Genomic DNA, 22,565 nt, shown 5'->3' with positions numbered 1-22,565 from the left:
CATTTCTCCTCAATAGAGCTCTGAAAATACACATAATGATAAACAGTAAGACAGACTAAAAAATCACCTTTCCTCATCCAGAAATGTCTATTACAGTTCTTAAAATGGACATTTTTAAAGTATGACTCATAATTCTCAAAGTACTATTTATGAAGATTAAAAACTTAAGATACTACATGTCCATCATAAAAATTTTATGTTAGATATCAGTAATTAGTATTAGTTGAATATCATTATTATTATTTGATATTAATATGTGTACATATATGCTTATAGTTATTTTAAGAGTTGAAATTTAGTCAAATCTCTTTTCATTCATCTCATTAACATGTGCTTTTGTGACTGAATTGCACTCAAGATCTTGAATATTCTAGAAAAGCCTTTTACTGCTGACTAACATTCTCATCTCCCAAACTAATTTTTCTTATCATGCAAAAAGAGCTCAAAAGAATTATGTTTTTCTCATTTACATAAAATATCACAGTTTTATTTTCACTTTGGATTGATTTTTGATAAAGCATATTCTCCCTGGATATTTTTTCATTTTGTTGTGAAATATTTGATTGAAACAGAAAAAGGTAAAATATTCAAGAATAGTCTTAATGATAACAAAATGAGCATCCCACTTCCTAATAGTAAGTTAAATTTAGAAAACCGTGATGCATGCCTGTAATTGCAGCATTTGACGGGCAGAGTTCAGCCATCCTCAGCTGTACAGTGACCTTGAAGTCAGCCTGGGCTTCATGAAATCCTATTTAAAAAAACAATTAGAAAAGTGTTTGTAATGTTCTAACTTTTATCATTGTCAATTGTCCAGCTCAGCTGATAACACGACATAACCCATTTTCTGGCACCCATTTACTCCACTGAATGATACATGTCCCCACTGTTTCCTAAGGATGGCTGCAGGCCACCTGGGACACAAATGGCACATGAGGACTGAGGTAACCTTCTTTCAACATAATCCAATAAATCCATCCACATCTGACTCTCTGCCATTATTCTAAACAGTTTTCTCACATAAAAAATTTCCTGGTGCTGAAATTGACAGTACACATGCCCCAACACATACACCCCCCCCCACACACACTCACACACTGATGCACACTCTGGTGGTTTCTTTACCCTGTTGCTCCATCCAACCACCTTACAGTTTCCCTCTTGGTGTGAGTGCTCTGCCAACGCAAGTCAACCAGGAGTTACAAGGCTCTGTGGCTGGTTTCTCACACCCTGTCCACACTGCAACCTTTAGCTCCTAACTAATAACATGACAATATCCACAAACACTGGGGTCTGGTACATGAGATGTCTCTCTTCTGGGAGACCTAAGAGGTTACCGTCTCTGTAACTACAGTATGGGAAGCACTTTCTCACCACTCTTTCTGGTGTTACTTCTGTTGATACCTGACAGCCTAGATCATTTGCTAAGGACCATGTGCACCTTCTCTTTCCACGCTGATAAATTTTATATTAATAAGCAAGCACATATATGCGTATTAATATTTACATAGTAATATACACCTGTCAAGTTTTTCATAAACCATGTGTTAAAAAGTAAATTTGATAGTTAAGGAAATCTATTTTAAGTTTCTTGTATATTTTTATAAATATGCTCAAGGTCTCATTTATAGGTGATACATTTGTTTTGTTTCTTGATGCAGGGTTTCTCTATGTAGTCCTGGCTGTCTCTGGAACTTGCTATGTAGGCAAGGCTGACCTTGAACTACTCTCCAGCAGCTCTTCTGTTCATGGACCTCATGGGGCATGCTCACGTAGATACAGCAGATCCTCTAAGATACATTGTATCTTTCTCCTGTTTCTCTTCCCTGCGGTCACCTGTGGTACCAGCAGACAAGACAGAGCAATGTTTTCAGTCAGAGGAGTAAAGAAAACCAAAAAATACAGGCACACAATTACAGAACTGGGTTTTTGGTTTTGTGGTACATTATAATATTTCATGTGATTATTAGTTTTCATTGTTAATTTCTTACTGCAACTGATTCATAACTTTCAGGTCATAGGTATGTATGAATAAAAAGAAAAAGTTCAGTACATAGGAAGTGTGGTGCTTTCTAAGGTCCCAGCCATCCATCACAGGTGTTGAGAGGATCTTCTGGGATGAGGAGTGCAGCTGTGCAGATTTATCCTTTTCTTTCTGGCATCTGTAGACAGCCCTGCGGAAGATATGCCACAGTGCATTTAAGATGGTTTTTGACTGGTTTCTAATATTTGCTGTACAGTAAATGTTTTCACTCCACATCCATATATGTCAGTTGGCCAGACTCTTAAAATGGGACTTGGAGTCAGCTGATTGTGCATTTTTAATTTTTGGTAACTGTGGCCAAAGCCTTTGAAAGTGTCCTATGATAACTGCTTCCTAGTGAACTGTCAAAAAATCCTATCCACACCCAACCAAGGCCATAAAGAATACTGTCAAAAGGTTTGTACACATTGTAGAACTTTTCAAGATTCTCTGTTGTTTTTCATGGTTTATTTATGAGTGAGATTGAGACTATCTTTGGGCCCATTACAATAATCTGGTTTTTATCGGATTTCTTTTGATAGGCATCTTTGAGCAGGTGAGATTGCCTTTGAACTGCTGTAGGGACACTGTAAGCCTTAGGTAGCTGACTTCACTTCCTTTTCTGTTTCCTGGTTGTATGGGAGGCTTGCTTTGTTGCACAAAAGGAGCTTAGAGGTTTCCTCTTCCCTGATTTACTTGTGAAACTGAGTCCATACTAGTAGTAGTTGCATACCACCTTGTAAATTTTCCGTGTAGTGACTGATAACCTCCACAGTAGGCAGTGTCTTTTATGAGGTTGTCTTTTTCCAGAAAAGTGTTCTGTTTCACCCAGCTTTCCAAACATGTTTGAAGATCATTTATTGGTGCATTCAGTATCTGTATATAAATCTCCTCTGCATCTTGGCCTGTTCTCTCATACAGCATTTGAAGTACACACCCTGCATTTGATCATGACAGCTAACCCCTGCTCTATTGACACCATGCTTTAACAAGAAACACATAAGTCACATTTACTTTTGAGTTAGGTGGAACATCAAGTTTGCAGTTAATTTACCTCTGCCTCTAACTATTATGTTTCTCTGCTCTTTGGAATATTTTTTACAGATCTCTCACTTTTAGAATAATTCAGTATTTAATATTTCAAAATTTTTGGCTATACTTAAGACTATGAAATCACCTACTGTCTATCATAACTGGTTTTTAAAAATATTTTGTCACATTAGCTTTGAATTAAGATTTCATCTGGAACTTGGTCAACTTTCCTTTTTATTAAAAGGCATTTCATACTTTCTATTATATTTTCATTATAAAGGTAATGTTTATAATTAACATAATTAGCTCTTTGCTTTTCAATTAACATAGGACTGATTTTTGAAAGGTTCATTGTAGACTTACTTAAGTGGTGCACGTTCTCATATTCTGTTGTAGGAGTGTAAGGAGCCATTTACCTAATAACTGAGGCTCAGAGGCTTCTGGGAAAGTTTTCTCAGCCCTTCTTTTAATTTTGTTCTGTTATAGTTTCCGATAGTATATTTAAGCTGTGATGTGGAAGATTGAACTTCATCTGTCATGTTCTGTGGTCAAGCCACCACTGTGTCTGTCACTGTTAAAAAGTTCTTTCGTTGTATTTTTATTAGTGTGTAACACAGTTAGGTGGAGTGTCAAGATTTGGGTCATTTTTCCTCTGAACATTTCTCATTATTTGTTTGTCCGGGTCTGTAGAAGACTCCCGTTCAGACCACAGGGGAGTCTTCTTACACTTCGAGGCTCTGTGTTACTTGCTAAGGGTTTGTTAACAGTGCTGCCCAGTGTGATATGAGTCTTTTCCCTCTTACACTCGACCCTTCTAACAGCAAAGATGATGGACAGCTCTGTGGTAATTCCTCTTTCAGAAGTCAAGCCTCCTCCTAAACCACAAGGCCTGTCCCTCTTGAGGAACAAGGGATGGACAGCTTGGTAGACTTTGTAGTCTGTGTGTCCTTTTGCCTGCCTGTCTGTCTGCTCACCCTCAAGAGAAGCGATTTTGACATTCACTTCCCTGGTGTCCTTTGACAGTATCAGAGTGTGTCTTCAATACAACTAGGTTGAGCAGTAAAGTCTTTTTCTTTTTTTCTCATTTTCTCTTGGCTTTAAAGGGAAAGAACTGGAGAAAGGACTTTGTAAAATTTCTTATTCTTTTCCTCTTATTATAGAGCACTTTCTGTGAAATCTTTGCAGGTTTAGACCCTGAGATTTTAACTCATTATATTTTTCTCCAAAGTTTTACCTTTTGTGTTTAATATATGACCCATGCGAGGTTTTACTGTGAATAACGCGTGACCTCACTTTCCCCCACACTCCGCTTTTCTTCACGTTGGGTGTAGATGTGACACAATCACCACTGCTTTCTCTGTCACCATCTTAGTCACAGCGAGGCAGAAAGGAGTGTCGGTGTCTAAGTTCTCCTCTGGTCTGCGTGAGCTTCAGTATTTTTCTCTGTTTTGTTAATCCTTCTACATCTGTGCACTCTTAGTTAAGTTAGCTATAGTAATAAATCTTAAAAATACAACTAGACAAGTTCCTTTTGTCTTTCCCCCATTTTCAATTTTTTTTTAAAAGATATTCTAGGTCCTTTAATTGCCCATGTGAGTTTTAGAGTATTGGTACCCACATCTATGAAAGTTTATGAAGAGTTCAATATTAACTGTACTAAGCTGGCATATCAGTTTTTGCAGAATTGACCTCACTGTGGTTTTCTAATCCATGAACATGGTATGTCTTTTCATGTGTTCTAATCCATTTTTACTGACATTGTGTGCTTTCCTCACTGATTCTACTTATGCTTTTCAAAAGTTTGCTCCTTAGTATAACATTTTGAGTCTTATTAAATAGCATCTTATTTTTGATTCCTGTGTGAATGTCTATTGGAAGTAGAGAGAAACACAGATAACTTTATATGCTTGTATTAATCCTAAACTCTTGCTCAGTTTCCTTACTAGATGTGGTGGTTTGAAAGAAAATGGCCTCCAAAGGGAGTGGCTCTATTAGGTAGTGTGGCTCTGTTGGAGTAGCTGTGCCCTTGGTGGAGGAAGTGTGTCACTATAAGAGGGCTTTGAGGTCTCATATGTGTTCAAGCCATGCACAATGAGACAGAACACTTCCTGTCACCTGTCAGTCAAGATGTATGTCTGCCTGCAGGCTGTCTCACTTCCTGCCGTGACAATAATAGACTGAACCTCTGAACTGTAAGCAAACTACCACAATTAAATGATTTCCTTTATAAGAATTGCCACGGTCATGGTGTATCTTCACAGCAATAGAAACCCTAACTAAGATGCTAGACATAAGACTTACTCTATACAGCCCTCAGAACCTTCTAAACAGCCACATCACCTGCAAATAGTCTTTAAGGCTGTATGCTTTCTCATCTCATCTCCTCACTTTGAATATTGTCCATAATTTCTGACTACATTGCACTGCATGATCAGAAAACACACTGTAGGCTTCTCCATATTAAGAAGAAAACTTTGATTGTTCCACCAGTAGGTACAATTTTGGCTGACAGATTTTTGTGTGAATTTTTTTTAGTTGAAAATTTTTCACTTTGTTCCTGGTCCAGAGTTTCTCACTGAGAATCTGTTGCCTATTGTGTGATGATTTTCTATACATCAATTACTACGTTCATCTAATTTTTCTTCTTTAGTCTACTCTGAGGGGTACACTGGTTGAGTTTTAAATATCTTACTAGTCTTGCATCTCTGGAAGAAACTTGACTTTTCATAGTTCAGTATTCTTTTGGAAATGATGGAATTTCCATTGTTGATATTTCATTAGTGATCCTTGTCAGTATTTATGAAATTTGTTCATTTGTGAATTTCCTTTTTGTGTCGTCTTAGAGTTTTATCAGGCCAACTTTAGCTGAGGAGTTGCTCATGCCTCTCTTCTCAAGCCTTCAAGAGTTGTGCAGTACTGTGCTGTCTGTGCTTTGGATATTTGGTAGAGCATTTCTATGAAATTACCCAGGACTGGGAGAATATTTTCTGGGGAGGATTAGCAGTGATAACACAGTCTCCTCAGTGGTGATGGGAGGGACTCTGTCTCCCTCGTGCTGAGTGCTGATAAGAGTTAGGAGGGTTTTTCAAATGTTTGGCATGTTCATCTAAATTGTGGAGTGTAACATGCCCCAAGCTCCTGTCTTGGCCTTTGTTTGTTGGACACTGCTGAAGCCATGAGTCACTCTCTGTCACTATCTGTAGTAAAGAAGATTTCAAAACTTTCTGATTTCCTTAGGTGGAGTTTCTGTTTGTTTGATTTTTAGCATTTGAAGAATAAGTCTTCAGGGCTTATTTTATTTGTAAATGTTTTGAGTTTCTGACTCTTCATCTCCAACTCTAGGATTTACATGAAGCAAAAAAGAACTCACCCAACTCTTTACCGAACTTGTGTTTTGAGACCCCGAGAAAATCTATCTTCATTTTTTCACCTTCCAGAAATTTTATGTGTTATACACAGTGTTCTGTGTGGCCAGGCTTCTATTTCATTTCCCAAAAAGCTGAATTTCATATTTTGAACCCATGATGATCTAATATCACTTCTTTAACCATTTTTTATGAAGTGCCTATGTAGCAGTTGAGGCATTCTTCTTCCTGATGGCTCAGGGTTATGAATAGTGACAGAGAATGTGGTGATGTATTGTATCCCCCAATAAAATTTATCTGAAGATCAGAGGAAAAAAACCAGCCACTGTAAGTAAACATAGAAGTCAGTCAATGTTAGCACATGCCTTTAATCCTATCACTTGGGAGAAAGGGATCTGTCTGGATCTCTATGAATTCAACGCCACACTGGTAATTTCAAAGCCAAGCATGGTGACACACACTTTTAATCCCAGCACTAATCATAGAGGTCTGGAGGTCTGTACAGACAGACAGGATGTGACAGAGCTGGGTAGGAAGAGGAAGTGATGTAGCTGGGCTGAGAGAGCTAATGAGAGAACAGAACAGAAAGGCATATAGGTATGGGTATATAGGAAGTAGCTCTCTCTTTTTGGAGACTGAGGTGTCAGTGAGGTGAGGTTAGCTTGTGGCTTTTTCTATTTCCCTCATCTCTTAGGTTTTCACCTCTATATCTGGCTTCATGTTTGTTATTTAATAAGACCTTTTAGCAATTTGTCAACAGTCTTGGGACTGTCCTTCCATGTGCGAGGCAGATTAAAGCTGGCTGTTCAGCTGTTCAAAGTTAAATATTCTTACATAATTAATTTTTAGGTTTTGTGTGCTATATGCACATGTGTGCCCATGTGTAGACTTATGTTCCTGTGTATATACACAGTGTCTGATGGAAATCATTGGGCATCTTATACTATCATTCTCTGCTTTATTCCCTTGAGAGAAGACCTCTCACTGAACTTGGGCTCACTATGGTCTGGATAGACCGACTGTCAACAAACCCCTGAAGTTTTCTCTTTCTCTGCCCCATCAGTCACTGAGATACAGCCGTGTGGCTATGCCTGGCTTTTTACCTGGGTAATGGGGATCTGATCTTAGGGCCTCATGCTTGCAGAGGAAGTTCTTTGACCCACTGAGTCGTTCTCTGCCCCTGTGCACAGTCTCTTCTGCTCATGAAGTCAGTGTTCCAGAAGCCATAGAATCTTGGTTGGATAAGATGTTAATGACAAATGATGTCATGAAAAATTTCATAAACCAAGTGACAGAATACATGTGGCCTGCTTTAATAATCATTTGGGTTGATTATATGTCTTATTTGATTGCAAACTTCCAGTACATCTCTTCTTTCACAGCATATTACATAATTCTACTCATGTCTGAATGTGCATGTCTATGAGTGTGCATGTGAAGCTATGCATGTGGGTATACATGCTCAAATGTAAATTTTATCACCTTTCAGAACTGGAATTATTATCCTCGGAGCTAACACTATGGCTTTCTGCAAATACAAAATCACAACCTCAATGCCATTATTGTTTATTTTTATTTTTGTCTTTTATAATAATGACTAATACTGTCAGGGTTCTGTTTTATTTTTAAACCACAGAATACATGAAAAATAGATTCTACATTCTTGCAAAGGTACAGATGAATATTTTTTCACAGTAGAAAATGAGCAGCTTTTCTGAATTCTGACAATAAAACTGGCATTAAGTTTACATAAAGCTAGGCAAAATCAGAGAAAAATATGTCAAGGAACAAGTGCCGCTCTATTTTGTGTAGTTTTCAAATTCCATCTCAAACTCAAGGGCAGTTCTAACCAACATAGGATCACATCAGAACGGGGAATGGTGCCCATGAGGCACAAAGACCAGGAGCATACTTTGCGTTACTGATCTCAAAATGATGGAGATGGTTGAGTCAAAAGAAAGCCAATCTAAAACAGATGGGACCATTCCCAAATATATTTAAAACTATTCAAACTCTAATGGCTTATGTTATCTGAACAAAATACTGTGGATAGAAGGAAATTAAATTTTGTGGTGATTTCAAAGCCACCAAAATGGTTAAGAAAAGTTGAACTTGAGTTAACAGGAAAAGACAAATGCCTCTCCCCTCACCCCTACCATGGAGTCAAGATTTTAAAACCTCATAGGGATGCCATCATTGGTACTTTCTCAGAGCTGAGTCCTGTCCTATGTGTCCCTTGATAACAGAAGACAGCATCTTCTTAGGTTTGTGCCCAGTTTCCCTGCTGGTCATAGGCTCTGCTGTCAATCATTCTGCCATGGTCTCCTAGCTTGTGATACTGGCTTCGTTCTTTGATGATACCCTAAACATTGTATAGCAGAGAGCCTTCCCTAAATACTTATTCCCTTTGAACTTGGCATATGAAATACACATTGATATTTTTATTTTACTGATGGAGTTAGAAGTAGATGGAGTTTGGGTCATATATTTTAGTTTGCCCAGCTAATAAGCATCCCACACAGAATTCAGACATGCGACCACATAATACCGAAGCAGACAGCTGTGTTGTTTCCCTGATGGCATAGCCTGGAAACAGAATCACCATGTCTACAAGACCCCACAGAGCACAATTCTTTACAAGGAAACACATCTTCCCATGTGTGAACTGCTTTGGATTTCCTAAGTAAGACTGAGGGGTGAGGTTGAAGATTCCAGGGACTGGGTTATGCCTGTTGTTTTAGCTAAATGAGGAGGGATATTCATAAACAAAGCCCTTTCCAGTCTGTAGTGTTGTCTCTCCTCCTAGCCACTGTCTACCTCCTGTGGAAACCTCAGGAGTTACAAAGGGAAAGTAATCATCGTCCCTGCTCCAGCCAAAAGTGGCCCTGTCACTGTGTCAACCAGCAACTCTTTATATTTATTGACATAGTTCCCAAGCTTGGCACCCCTATAAATTTCTGCAGTTAAATTACAGACTTATTCTCTGACATGTCTACATTTTCTTTTCCCCCTCAAATGTTCAATATTCCTGCTTCTACTGCACTATACCCCCCACCTCTCTCTCTCTCTCTCTCTCTCTCTCTCTCTCTCTCTATCTCTCTCTCTCTCTCTCTCTCTATCTCTATCTCTATCTCTATCTCTGTAAATATAAGTTACAGGAAAAGTCCAGCCCCACCCTATGCCTCCTGAGCTGCTCCACAATCCTTGTGAAAATGGATGAATCGCTCCTGGGCATTCAAGTAACACTATTTTTGCTCAGGACACCCTCCCTCTCACCTTCCCTGGGGCTCTGATTTTGTAATTATTCCTCCTCCCCTTGGAGTCATTACTTTGTCCCTCCATGAGATCACATTCAGCAAATAAGCGTGACCTTTTGTGTGAAGCAAACACAGAAACAGGCCGGCCTATTCTCCGCTCAGAGTCAGCCTCCTCTCCTGTGCCTGCTCCTTCTGGGGAGGGTTTCTCTCATCCCTTGCTTTTATTCTCTCACCTCCCTTCCCTCCACTTCAGGTTGTGAGCTCAGCTGTTCCATTAATATCCTGGTGTCAAGGACACCAACAGCCTGCATCCTTCCCCATCCAACAGTGAATTCTGTGACACTGCTCAGTGACTCCTTCTGTTTTCCAATATTTCACTCACATGACTCCTTGCATTCCAGACACGGTTTTTTGTCTTGTTTTGTTTTCCCTACCGGGACTCTCAGTGACTTAGTCTCTGTTCTTAAATCTATTCTGTAACAATTCACTGTCTTGTGACTCTCAGGTTTACATTTCCGACTCAGTTACTACCATAGCCCAAACTCAACCTCTGCTGCTGCCTGTGATAGCCTAAGATACATTCAAGCAAATGTGTCCATGATCAGATCCTTCACTGCACTGTGCTCTGCATCACGCTCCCATTTCAGAGTCTTCACTGCATAATGCCACTAACAACATATCTAACTGTTAAGGTCCAAAATTCAGGCGTCCCACTCATAGGTCAGTCAAGTGTCATCAGCTCTTTGTGGATGTTTCTAGAGTCAAATCCCATCTCCATCTACTAGTGCAAACCACCCAAACCTTGCCACTCAGCTGCTGTTCCCTTTGTTCAAGGTCTCTGAGAACTTCTTTTCCATGCAGGATGGAGAGTAATATTCTCAAATACCAATCATCAATGGAAAATCTACAACTGTTCTAGTAGCACATAAAATGCAACCCCAGTTCCTCCCATGGCCTGCCCTTGTCCCTGCCTACCATATGCGTGTCCAGTAACTTCTTTGTGAGCACATTCACATGTCAAGGCTTTAGCATGACTGTTCTTCTTTGAGTCTTCTCCTTCTCCTTATGAAGCATTTCCATCATCTCTAATCCATTCTTTCATTGCTCTGACCCCATATAATCTCTAGGCTTGGTGATGAGTGGCTTTAAGGCATTCCCATAGTCATACTTGCTATCTTTATCACATTGCCATGCTTCACATTTCTTAGCCTCTTTTCACTACCTGAACTTACTATACTGATTTGTTTATCCTTTTGTTTACTCTATCTCCAGCCCCAGAGAGGACACTCTTCCATTCATCATACCAATGGCTTTAGGACTGATAGGAAAGGCTACCACTTCCTCCTCTGCCACAAATGCTTTCTTCAGGTGGTTCTGTGATTCTGCTGACTTGTCCTTCCTGCAAGAGTCCTCACTGTGCTGCTTGTCTTGACTCTCTGTCTCCTGATGCAAAGGCTGATGCATAGCATCTGCCCAGTACACATGAGAAAATCCCTGAAGGTTTCAGGTTCTGTACTGGAAGGAGGCCTGTCCAACAAGTAGACGTTTTAATCCCCCACACATCAGACACATTCACCTATGAACACATGCCAAACCCACTGAAACAACAGAGCAGACAATCCAAAGCATTTATTACAGTTCATGTAGAACTGGAGCAAGAAAAAGTTAGGTCAGAGATCCGATGGTTGCTGCACACCGAGAGGAGAGTCATTTAAAAAACATAAGTGAAAGCTAATTTCAAATGCCATAAAGTAAAGGTACAGGAAAAAAAAAAACACCAATTACTGATTAATTATCAGAATGCTTATGAACAGAATAAATATGATTTTAGTAGAATAGAAAGGGTAGGCACTAAATGGTTATATATTCAGAAAAAAAACACTAAGTGTTGAGTATTTTATAGCTTGACTAAAGAGAAGAAGGTGAAAGACAATAATCAAAGAGAGAAACCCATGCCAGGCTTTTTTTTGTATGCCAGCAGAGGAGATGGGATTGATGCTGTTTATTATTGTGAAGGGTAGGATAAGGGCTGGTATTAAAAAAATGAATTTCCACAATTGTTTAGTAATATCTTCTAATTAAAAACCTGTCCATCCTGGGGGCTACAAATTAAAACTTAGGAAGTAAACAACTCACAAGTCTCAGGAGGTTCCTGAAACTGAGAAGATTCACAAGGTCCCTCTCTCCTTGAATTTGTATAATCTGTGTAATAGTTTGGCTGTAATTGGCCCCCATTACCTCATAGGGAGTGGCACTATTAGGAGGTATGGCTTTGTTTGGAGTAAGGTATGGCCTTGTTGGAGGAAGTATGCCACTGTGGGACAGACCTTGAGGTTTCCTATGCTCAGGATACCACCTAGTGTCTCAGTCCATTTCCTGTTGCCTGCAAGAGGTAGGACTCTCAGCTACTTCTTCAGCACCATGTCTGCCTGCATGAGACTGTATTCCTTGCCATGATGATAATGGACTGAACCTCAGAAATGGTAAGCCACCTCAGTTAAATGTTTTCATTTATAAGAGTTGCTGTGGTCATGGTGTCTCTTCATAGAAGTAAAAACCCTAAGATAGAAGTTGATACCAGGGTCTGGGGTATTGCTGTGATAGGCCTAACCATGTTTTTGTTTAGAGGAATTTAAACTTTGGTACTTTGGGTTAGGAAAGCAGTGGAATGCTTTAAGCACATCTTAATGGGCCATCCTAGTAGGAGCATGGAAGACAGTGGAGCTGAATATGGTTTGATGAACTGTGGGGATCAAGAGGTTTCAGAGGGAAAGAATTTTAGTATGTGGCCTAGAGATCGTGCTTTTGATATTTTGGTGAAGGAAGTGGCTGCTCTTTGCCCTTTTCTGAAGAGTCTGCCTGAGGCTAAAGGAAAGAGTTGTGGATTAATTCCATTGGCAGAAGAAATCTCACAACAGCCAAGTATAGACTCTGTTATATGGTTATTAGTGGTAACTCTAATGAAGACTTATAATGAAAAGGAGCAAGTTAAGAAGGGTAAATCACAGAATGTAAATTTTGAGGAGAAAGGGAGCACCAGGAAGTGGAATGGAGCTAAACCCTGTGTTGAAGGAGATAAACAGATTAAGAAATGGAATAAAGGGAGTAGTGACCTCAGGGCAGGATCCCACCCAGCTTTTTCCAACTTGTGGAAAGGAATTAAAGAAAAGTGAGAGCCAGGTGTTATGGGGCATACCTTTAACAGAGACAGAGGCTGGCAGATCTCTTACTTTGAAGCTAGCCTGGTCTATAGATCCAGTTGCAGGACAGCCAAGCTTAGGCAGTAAAGGACAGAAAGCTGGTGAAGATGCAGTTTAATAAGGGTCCATGTTCCAGCCTCAGCAAGGAGCAGAACTTGGCAGCTTTGTTCACCTGGTTCTGGCTTTAGAGTTAAGAATAGAAGAAATGGATTATGGAATTTGCCTCCATGACTAAAGAAAGACACTGAAGCCAGGCATGTGTGAGATGTGCCTCTGAATGAAGGTCTAGTACATAGGCCATTGCATAAGCTGTGAAGTTGAAGCCTCGATTGCCCTAGAGACCCCAACATCTGGTTAAAGATGCCAGAGTCATGGTATACCTACCAAGGAGAACTGCTAACAGGAGTGGAACCAGCCCAAGAAAAAGAAGTATGTTGCAGACAACAGAGCTGAATGGAGTTGGAGATCTGAAAACTGTTTTGACATTAGATGTGAAGATGCAGAGTTTGGAGCTTGCCCAGCTGGTTTTTGGTCTTGCTTTGATACAGTATTTCCTCACTGTGCTCCCTTCCCTGTGTTTTGGAATGGTCATGTATATCCTGTGCCATTATATGTTGGAAGTATGTGATTTTTTTTAATTTTGATTTTATAGGGGATTACAGTTAAGAGATTGCATGAATCTCAGAAGAGACTTTGACTTTTTATTTGAAACATTGTTGAGACTGTGATAGACTACAGAGACTTTTGAAGTTAGACTAAATGCATTTTGCAGTATGATATTGTTATAATCTTATGGTGGCCAGGGAGTGGAATGTGGTAGTTTGGATGTAATTGGCCCCCATTATTTCATAGGGAGTGGCACTATTAGGAGGTGTGGCTTTGTTGGATTAAGTATGGCCTAGGTGGAGGAAGTGTGTCACTCTGGGGGTGGGCTTTGAGGTTTCCTATGCTCAGGATACCAGTGTCTCAGTCTACTTCCTGTTGCCTGAAAGGTAGGACTCTCAGCTACTGCTCCAGCACCATGTCTGCCTGCACACTGCCATGCTCCCCACTGTGATAATAATGGACCGAATCTCTGAACTGTAAGCTGCCACCTCAATTAAATGTTTTTGTTTATAAGAGTTGCCATAGTCATTGTGTCTCTTCACAGCAATAAAAACCCTAACTAAGGCAAGCTGGAAGGGTTGTGGAGGAGGAGAAGGAGGAGGAGGAGGGGGAGAGCATGTCTGCCAAGCTGCCTGCAGAGAACTCCAAGGTTTCATCACACATGCTGTATGGACTTTTTGGTGTTCCTTGTTATATTTCTGTCTAGTTCGGAGATCAAAACAATGCTGACATTTGAAAATGATTTTGGTTCTCCTTAATTATTTGAAACTCTTTTACAAAGAATGGTGTTAAATCTTTAATTTGACGACAAACATCACTATTGCTGTGAGGCCCTGGGCTTTGACTGTTCCTGTGAGGGAATTTTGTCACTGTTTTTATTATTTTTCTTGGTCAATTCAGGTTTTCTATCTCCTGTGGTTCAGTTTGTTTTGTTTTATGTATCTGGAAATGTGTATATTTCTCTGAGAGTTTGAATTTGTTGGTTCCTCCCCATCTACATTAGTTATTAGTCTTGTTGCTGAGGCAAAATACCTGATGAGTTGAACTTAAAGGGGGAGGGTTTACCTTTGTTTATAGTTCAGGGGAATCCGTCCATCATGGACATCATGGCAGCCCCAGGGAAGCAGCTGGTCACATCACATCATTAGTCAGGACACAGAGAATAGTGAATGCTGGTGTCCACTTGTCTCTCCCTTTTTTATTCAGTTTCTCAACTGCATTCTTAAAGTCCTGTGTTGTATTCTGTAGCTCCCCTATCTCCAATATTTTTATGATCTCCAGTGAACTTCATTTGTACTGCTGATCTTGTTAAATTGCTTAGACTTTCTTGTATTGCATTGTTTTGATGTAATCATCATTTTGATTTTTCCTCAGGCAGTTTACTTATTTAAAAATATTTATATTTAAAGTTTAAAAAAATGATGTATGTACTACTTTAGTGTATTGTCAACATATATTTTACCCTCAACATTGCCTATGTCTGCAGGTGTCTGTAGCCTGGGTTCTAGGGTTTGTGATACTGGGATGTATTTTAGAAGAGAGAGGAATTTCTGTGGTACTAGACATCATATGGTACTTTCATGTGGAGTACCTGCCATCTTCCATAACTCATTGGAGGCAAATTTCCCTGGTAGGTTCACATGGATGAGATGCAGGTATCAGGGCAGCAGAAATAGAGCATCTTTCCATTTCTAGGAACTATGCAAATTTGAACCACGGTAGTGGGCTCAGGTGGGTGTGAAGCAGGATGCTTGGAAGCAGGCCATAATACCGGCTGTCAGAAGTCAAGGCTCAATCAGTGAGACCAGTGGAATGTCAGTCAGTGTCTAAGTGCTGTGCTAGTGGCCCCAGCAGATGATGAGCTTTTCAACCACTTCCAGGATAGATGAACAAGACTATCCAGTTACACTTCTGGGCCTCAGAAGGCTTTACCCCCAAGAATAGACTGTCCAGTTTGCTTCATGGAACTGGACGAGCATGTGCCTGACTCCGTGTGGTCTCCTGGGGCCCAGCCTTCCACAGCTGGCACGTGGCTGATCTTGTGGCAACAGGAGGGTGGATATAGCATTTATGTTCTCCATTATCCTTTGCAGAAGAGCTGTGCATGGTTGACTGCCTGGCTGCCTCTCAGACATGGGGAGAAGGAAATGTCTTCCCTGGCTTAAAGGACCAGATCGTTCATGTTTCCAGGACCGCCAGACTTTCAATTTATCTAAATATGTGTGCTTCAAGATGGCTCTTCTCAGCAGGAACCTGAGTTGGGGAGGGTACAATATGGGTTGAGCTCTTTCCCTGTGGCAGTGCTACAGAGTATCAACTTAACAAGCACTTGAAATGAGTTTAGAGACATCAGGAATCTCTAGCAGCAAATGTTGCAGGGGTTTGATAGGAATGATTAATCCTGACCGACATAAGTAGATTTGGTAGATTTTGGGTGCATAGAGTTCCTCTCTACAAGGCAACTGTTTCTCTGTATTCCATAGAATGCCTGTCCCATTCCAGCAGGAGGTTTAGAGAGATGTCTCAGTGGGTAAAGTTTGGATACCTGCACCCACATAAAAACCAGGTGTAGCCATATCCATGCCTGTAAACCTAGGGTTGCTGGGGGCAGAGACAAGAGGATCTTTGGGCTTGCTGGTTCTCAGTCTTTCTTGGTTCAGTAAAATGAAGAATGATAGAGCAGGGCTCTGTGCCTATGCATGGGCACAAATTATGTATATTATGTGATATAGTGTGTTAATATTTAATATTCATATATAATATATAATGTATATAATTTTTAAAACACTCCAGTGAAATACATGTCACTTCTTTCTTTTCTTTCTATCTCTTTCTGTTTTTTCTCTCTCTTTTCTTCCTTTTGCTCTTCCTGTATAGAGAAGCATACTGTACTCCTCTAGTCCGAAGAGACTCTGTTTTTTTTTTTAGCAGCTTGTCTGCATGGCAAAAAGTTAGAAGAACTTAGATGTAGTGGGAAGTTTTTCCTCTGTCCCACCCAGTCCTGAGGTCCAGACAAATCTCTCCCACCCATGTCCCACAGCTGCTTGGTCCCAAGTAAACATACAGAGGCTTATATTAATTACAAACTATGTGGCCAATGGCTTATGTTTCTTGCTGAATAGCTCTATCATCTTAAACTAACCAATTTTTATTAATCTAGGTTTTGTCATATGGCTGTGGCATGTTGCTCCCTTGGTGGTGGGCTGGTGTCTCTCCTGTGTCTGCCTTTCTTCTTCCTGTGTCTTTCTTGGATTTCCTGCCTGCCTCTAAGTTGCCTGGCCATAGGCCAGAGCAGCTTATTTATTAGCCAATGGGAGCAACATATATTCACAGCACTTAGGCACAGAAAACTGCTCAGGAATGCTCTGATGAGCCCAGGAATGTCCCCATGAGCCTTGCACTCTGTTGTATGTCTTCAGCACGAATGAGTCACCGTCACACGACACAATGAAGAGTGTCTGTTGTTGGTCCTCTCTGACTGACACTGTCAAGGTCAGCCATTCATCGTTTTTTTTCTGCACCCAACAGAATTTGGGGTCATTGAATGAGGAATATTGAAATTAAGTTTTGTTCAACTTGATTCCAGTTTTTAAGTGACTGTGACATTCACAGAGGTGGCAGTGCATCTAAGAAGCAATATTCTGAGAGTGGCTCCAACTCTTCTGCCCTGTTGCTCTCATTTTGGTATTGACTAAAGGCACCACCTACAAACAAAACATACTCAAAAAACGTCCAAGAACTCAGGGGCGATTGGAGTCTCACTAGCAAGGGAACTTTTGATCTAGTTCAGGGCACAGTGCTGATCATCTAAATCATTGCACCATGGGGAGAGTTAAATATGTCATGGAGGGAGCAGAGTAAATGTTCACCACTGCCTGGGGCCTCAGGGAGGAGGCTGTGTTGTCTACAACATCTTTATAGGACAGCTTAAAAAGTTCCTCTGTTTTCTATTTTCGTGTTTTGGAGGAAAAAGGGAGGATTTTTAGAAAAAACAAAACAAAACATACTGTATTGGTGAAATTATTAAGGCCACTCCACATAGTTAAAAGGGAGGGTTTTTTGTGGGGTAGCTTACAAATGAAGGGGTAGGTTGCAGGGTCTGGCAAAGGTATAGCGCAGTCCAGGGGTGTTCTCTGGAGAACTCTGCTCAGTCTACCTCCTGCGTCCAGGGTCCCCGAACCAAGAGAGCAACCTCCTCTTGATCCTCGGTCTTCCACTCCCTCCTCTGCCCCACCTTGTGGGCGTGATCATTACTGAAGCCTCAATGGGGGTTGGAACTTCCAGGCCAATGCTGGGATGGCTATCCACTACAATACTGACATTGGCTTATGTTTGCTGAACATAGATGGAGTCTTTGAAGTACTATGCTAGAAACCCAAGTCTTTACAGTGGCTGCTGGGACAACAGTCCTCGGGGGCTTGAGTTAATGAAGCGTTCTGAATCCAGGTCCATACATTGTCCCCAGCAGTTTCTTTTGCAAGAAAATGAGACCAGAGCAAGTTCAACGGCTGGAAGGTCACAGGGAGTTCATGTGCCAACAAGGCAGAACCTCTGAGATGACTAGTGAAGATATTCACCAGCCTGTGCCAGGGCCTCTGCAGACTATCTTTACCTTTTGTTTTTTATAGCTTCTAAATGACATTTTAATGTCTAAAGTAATGGGTTTCCTCATCTCATGTCCATGGTTGCATCACTTTACTGTTATTTACTCTCATTTTTCTCCTTCTGCCCACATGCTGTACACGTGAATAACCACAAAAATCAGTTTCTGCTTTCAGGACATAGATCAACTGATTGATAGATGATTAGTACATTTTAAATCTGGATTCAGCTTAGGACAGAAAAGCTGATCATCACCTGATTTTCCCATTACTTCTGTCTTCCTCCTTTGTGGTTGATATATTGTGCACCCCAGTAAACTTATCTGGGGGTCAGAGAACAGAACAGCCACTAGATTAAACATAGGTTTAGGCGGAGATCCGTGTGGATCTCTGTGAGTTCAAAGCCACACTGGAAACAGCAAGGCATAGTGACACATGCCTTTAATCCCAGGAAGTGACGGCAGGAAGCAGAAAGGTATATAAGGCATGAAGACCAGAAACTAGTCTTTTTTTAAAGCTCTTAGGCTTTTAGCAACAGTTCAGCTGAGATCCATTCGGATGAGGACACAGAGGCTTCCAGTTTGAGGAAACAAGATCAGCTGAGGAATTGGCGAGATGAGGTTGGCTGTGGTCTGCTGTTTCTCTGATCTTCCAGCGTTCACCCCAATACCTGGCTCTGGGTTTGTTTTTATTAATGAGACCTTTTAAGATTTGTGCTACACTCCATTTTCATCCCTTCTTTCCCTACACAGCTCTCCTTAAGCTTTCATAACATATTCACATATGTGAACTCTCATATGAACACATGTGAACACCCATTTTAAAGTAGATTCTGCATAAGAGAAAAGCACATGATATGGGTCTATGTGAGTCTGTCTTGTTTCGTTTAACATAATGACCTCCAGCTCCATCCATTTTTTTCCTGCCATTTGCCTTATGCCAAAGTTCTTCAAAGCTGGCTGAACTCTGCTGAGTGTGCTCAGGACACTCCCTTTATCCATTTATCTGTTGATGGTGTCTGCACTGGTTCCATAGCAAGAGAACTGTAAATGATGTTACAGTGAACATGGATGCCCAGGTAGCTCTGTGTTGTGAGGACTTATTTCTCTTTGGGCCAGTGCCCAAACATGCATAACTGGACCATAGAACAGTTCTATTTTTAGGTTTGGGGAGCCTCCATACTGATTTTCCTAGTGCCCACACCAGCTTATATTCTCACCAGTTCTGTATACCAAGTCCTTCAAGGCCACATCCTCACCAGCATTTATTGCTATTCATTTTTGATGACAATTATTCAGAGTAGGATGAGAGAGAATCTCCATGGAGTTTTATTTGCATTTTTTTGCCCACTGGCTAAGGATCTGGGACAACTTTTTTTCATATATTTGTTGATAAATTTGTATTTCTTCTTTCAAGAAATATCTGTTCAATTAATTTGCTAATTTAGGAAACTATTTGTGTTTAAGTTTTTGAGGTATCTATATTTCCCAGCTATTAACCTTCCTGTTAGAAATGTAAATGGCAAGGATTTTTTTCTACTAATTTTTGCCCTGTTGGTGTGAGGTTTTTAATTTCATGTCATTTTAGTTGACACTGGTCACTGTCAATTCCTAAGCTGCTGGGCTCTGCAGACTCTGCTTTGCTGATATTCCCAGTTGCATCCTTATCTTTTCCTCGGAGAGATCAATTTCAGAGTTTTATATTTTAAAGTATTTGGTTCCTTGGTTTTGTTTTTTTGACAAAAGATCTTTAGACTATTGCCAAGGCTGGCCTAGAACTCATATCTACCCTTCTATCTCAGCATTTGGAGCACTGGAATTAAGGTGTGAGCTAGCATACCCAACACATTAAGGACTTAGATCCAGTTTGAATTGATTATTATACAAGATGACATACTGGGATCTAGTTCTAGTCATCTATGGGTATTCGGACTATTTTATCACTGTTCATTGAAGAGTCAGTCTTTTCCCTAATGTACATTCTAGCACTTTTGTCGACTACCAGGTGTCTGTAGCTGTGTGGGTTTACCTCAAGATCTTCTATGTCTTTGGTCTATGGACTATGTATTAAATCACAGAACAATGCTGTTTTTATTACCCTGGCTCTGTAGTGCATTTTCTGATCATGCCCTGTGATACCTGCTTCAGAATTGTTCTTTCTGCTCAGGGTTCCTTTGGTTATCGGAAGAGTTTTGTGCTTCAATATGGATTTTAGTACTATATGTTCTGGTTTTTTGTGGCATATCATTGGAACTATATGGATGTTTCATTGAAATGGTAAATAGCGATTTGCACTATATTAATTCTTCCAATCCATGAGTGTGAATGATATTTCTATCGCTTGTTGGTATTAAGCTTCCTTCAGCTGTTTTAAAGTTTCAACTTCAGAACTCTTTCAGCTTCCTTCTTAGGAGCATGTGGAGGTCAGAGGACAACTTGTAGTATCAGCTTTCTCCCACCGTGTGGGCTCTGGACATTGAATTCAGGCAGTCAGGCTCGGCAGGGTGTCCTCACTGTTGAGTCACTTCAGCAGTCCAGTATTCTAGTTTTTAAAGGGACTGTGAGTAGAGTGTTTCTTTCCTCATTGCTTTTTCAGAAAGTTCATTATTGGTGTCTAGAAAACCTACTGATTCTGTGTATTGGATTTGTATCCTGATGTGCTGGAAGTGTTTACCAGGTTTAAGAGTCTTCTAGTAGAATTTCCTGAGTCTCTTGAATATACGATTGTATCCCTTGTAAATAGGGGTGATTTGACTTCCCCCTTCTCTGATTCCATCACTGTTGTTGCTGTATGTCTCTAAGATGTTAAGTGCTGTCCTGAATAGGATGGAGAGGATGGAGATCCATGCCTCCTTCTTGACTTCAAGAGAAATTGTTTCAGATAGTCCCTATGTAGTATATGTGGTCTATAGGTTTGTAATGTGTAGCCTTTATTGTATCAAGATAAAGTCTTTCTATTACTGAATTCTTCAAAGCTTTTATCATGAAGGGATATTGGACTTTGTTAAAGGATTTCTAATGAGATAAACCTGAGATTTCTATCAGGGAGTTTATTTATACACTGTATGTCATTTACTGATTTGAGTATGTTGAAGAATTCTTTTATTCCTGGATGGAAATCGACTCGATGTATGATTCATTTTGTGTTGTTGAATTCCATTTACATGCATTTATTGAAAAAGCTCGTAGATTATTTCTTCAGGGAAATGGATTTAGCTTTCTTTTTCTTAGGCAGTCCTTATCTGGTATTAGTATTAGGGTGATATTGGGTTCATAGAATGATGTTGATAATGTCCCTACCCTGTCTGATTTTGGTCTGATTGGCAGAACATTTGTGATGTTTTTTAAAGTTTTGGTGGGCTTGAGCAAGACTTGTTCCAGTTTTGGGCTTTTACTTCTTCGGGGCTTTTTATTATAGCTTCAATCATACTTCTCACTATAGATCTGTTTTGAATTAGTTGCAGTCTGTTGACTTAATTTAGTAGGTCATATGTACCTAGAAAGCTATCAAATTTTTCAAAATTTCCCATGTTTTAGAATATTTGTCTTTCAAGTATTGCCTAACATTTCTCTGAATTTCTTTGTTTTAATGTACTCTTGAAAAATCTCTAATTTTATTAATTTATCTTTTCCCCTTTTTCTTTTGGGTAGTTAGCTAAGGGTTCATCTTTCTTGTTACAAGCAATCAGCTTTTTGTCTGTTACTTCTTTGTATTGTTAATTTTAATCTACATTTACTTACTGCTGGCTCTGATCCTTATTATTTGTTTTCTGTTTAATGATTTGGGGCTTGGTTTTGTTCTTGGATTTTTTTCTAAGATGCTAATGTGTACCATTAAGTTGTTTATTTGAAATCATCATGATATTTAATGTAAGCTCTCAATGTTATAAATTCTTAATAATAAATTTTCAGTTTCTTTCTTGATTTCTCCAGTGATCTTTAAAGAGTGTATTGTCCAATCGTTATATGTTTATGTCATGTCTGTAGTTTTGTTCCTCTATAATAGGGGAGCTGGTGGTCATAAAGGACAAAGAACTGAATGTCCAGGATAAACAGAAGCCTGAGAAAAGGGGAGAGCAAAAGGAGCTGCTTAATGAAGTGAGAGAACAGCTTCCTCCAAGATAGGAGAGTTCCCAAAGCTGACAGTTTGCCAACCAAGCCATGGGCTGGCTGTTTGCTAGGGTCTCTAGGTCCTCCCTTCCCCTTATTGGATCTATTAGATACCCCACCTGTGCCTTCCCTCCATGTCTCCTCACTGTGTCTTCTGGGAACAAGAAGTAGCCACATGAAGGAGTCCACTCTTGCCTTCCCCATCTGCCTGTACCCCTCTTACTCTCCCATGGGTGTATGAAGCTCTGAAAAGTGGCGGAGGCAAACACAGAGTGGGCACTGTGCAGGAACACTGGGCCACACACTGCACAGCCCATCCAACTGTAGACACCATGTTCATAGGATGAAGACACAGAAGTCAAGAATCCAGAG

The 22,565-nt window shown here is 40.2% G+C and overlaps 1 long non-coding RNA gene across 1 annotated transcript in view; it reads right to left on the bottom strand.

Annotated features, from left to right (window-relative positions):
- Positions 1–534: 534 nt before the first annotated feature.
- Positions 535–22,565, bottom strand: part of LOC118570632 — a 153,047-nt gene continuing 131,016 nt past the window's right edge. The window contains exons 4-6 of the long non-coding RNA XR_004943214.1: positions 2,054–2,174; positions 1,718–1,836; positions 535–751 (exon numbers count right to left, since the gene is read on the bottom strand). This is a non-coding gene — a long non-coding RNA (uncharacterized LOC118570632). The remainder of the gene's footprint in view (positions 752–1,717; positions 1,837–2,053; positions 2,175–22,565) is intronic.

This window comes from Onychomys torridus, chromosome 19 (genome assembly GCF_903995425.1).
Source record: "Onychomys torridus chromosome 19, mOncTor1.1, whole genome shotgun sequence".
Taxonomy (NCBI): domain Eukaryota; kingdom Metazoa; phylum Chordata; class Mammalia; order Rodentia; family Cricetidae; genus Onychomys; species Onychomys torridus.
This window is presented reverse-complemented; position numbering and strand designations above follow the sequence as displayed.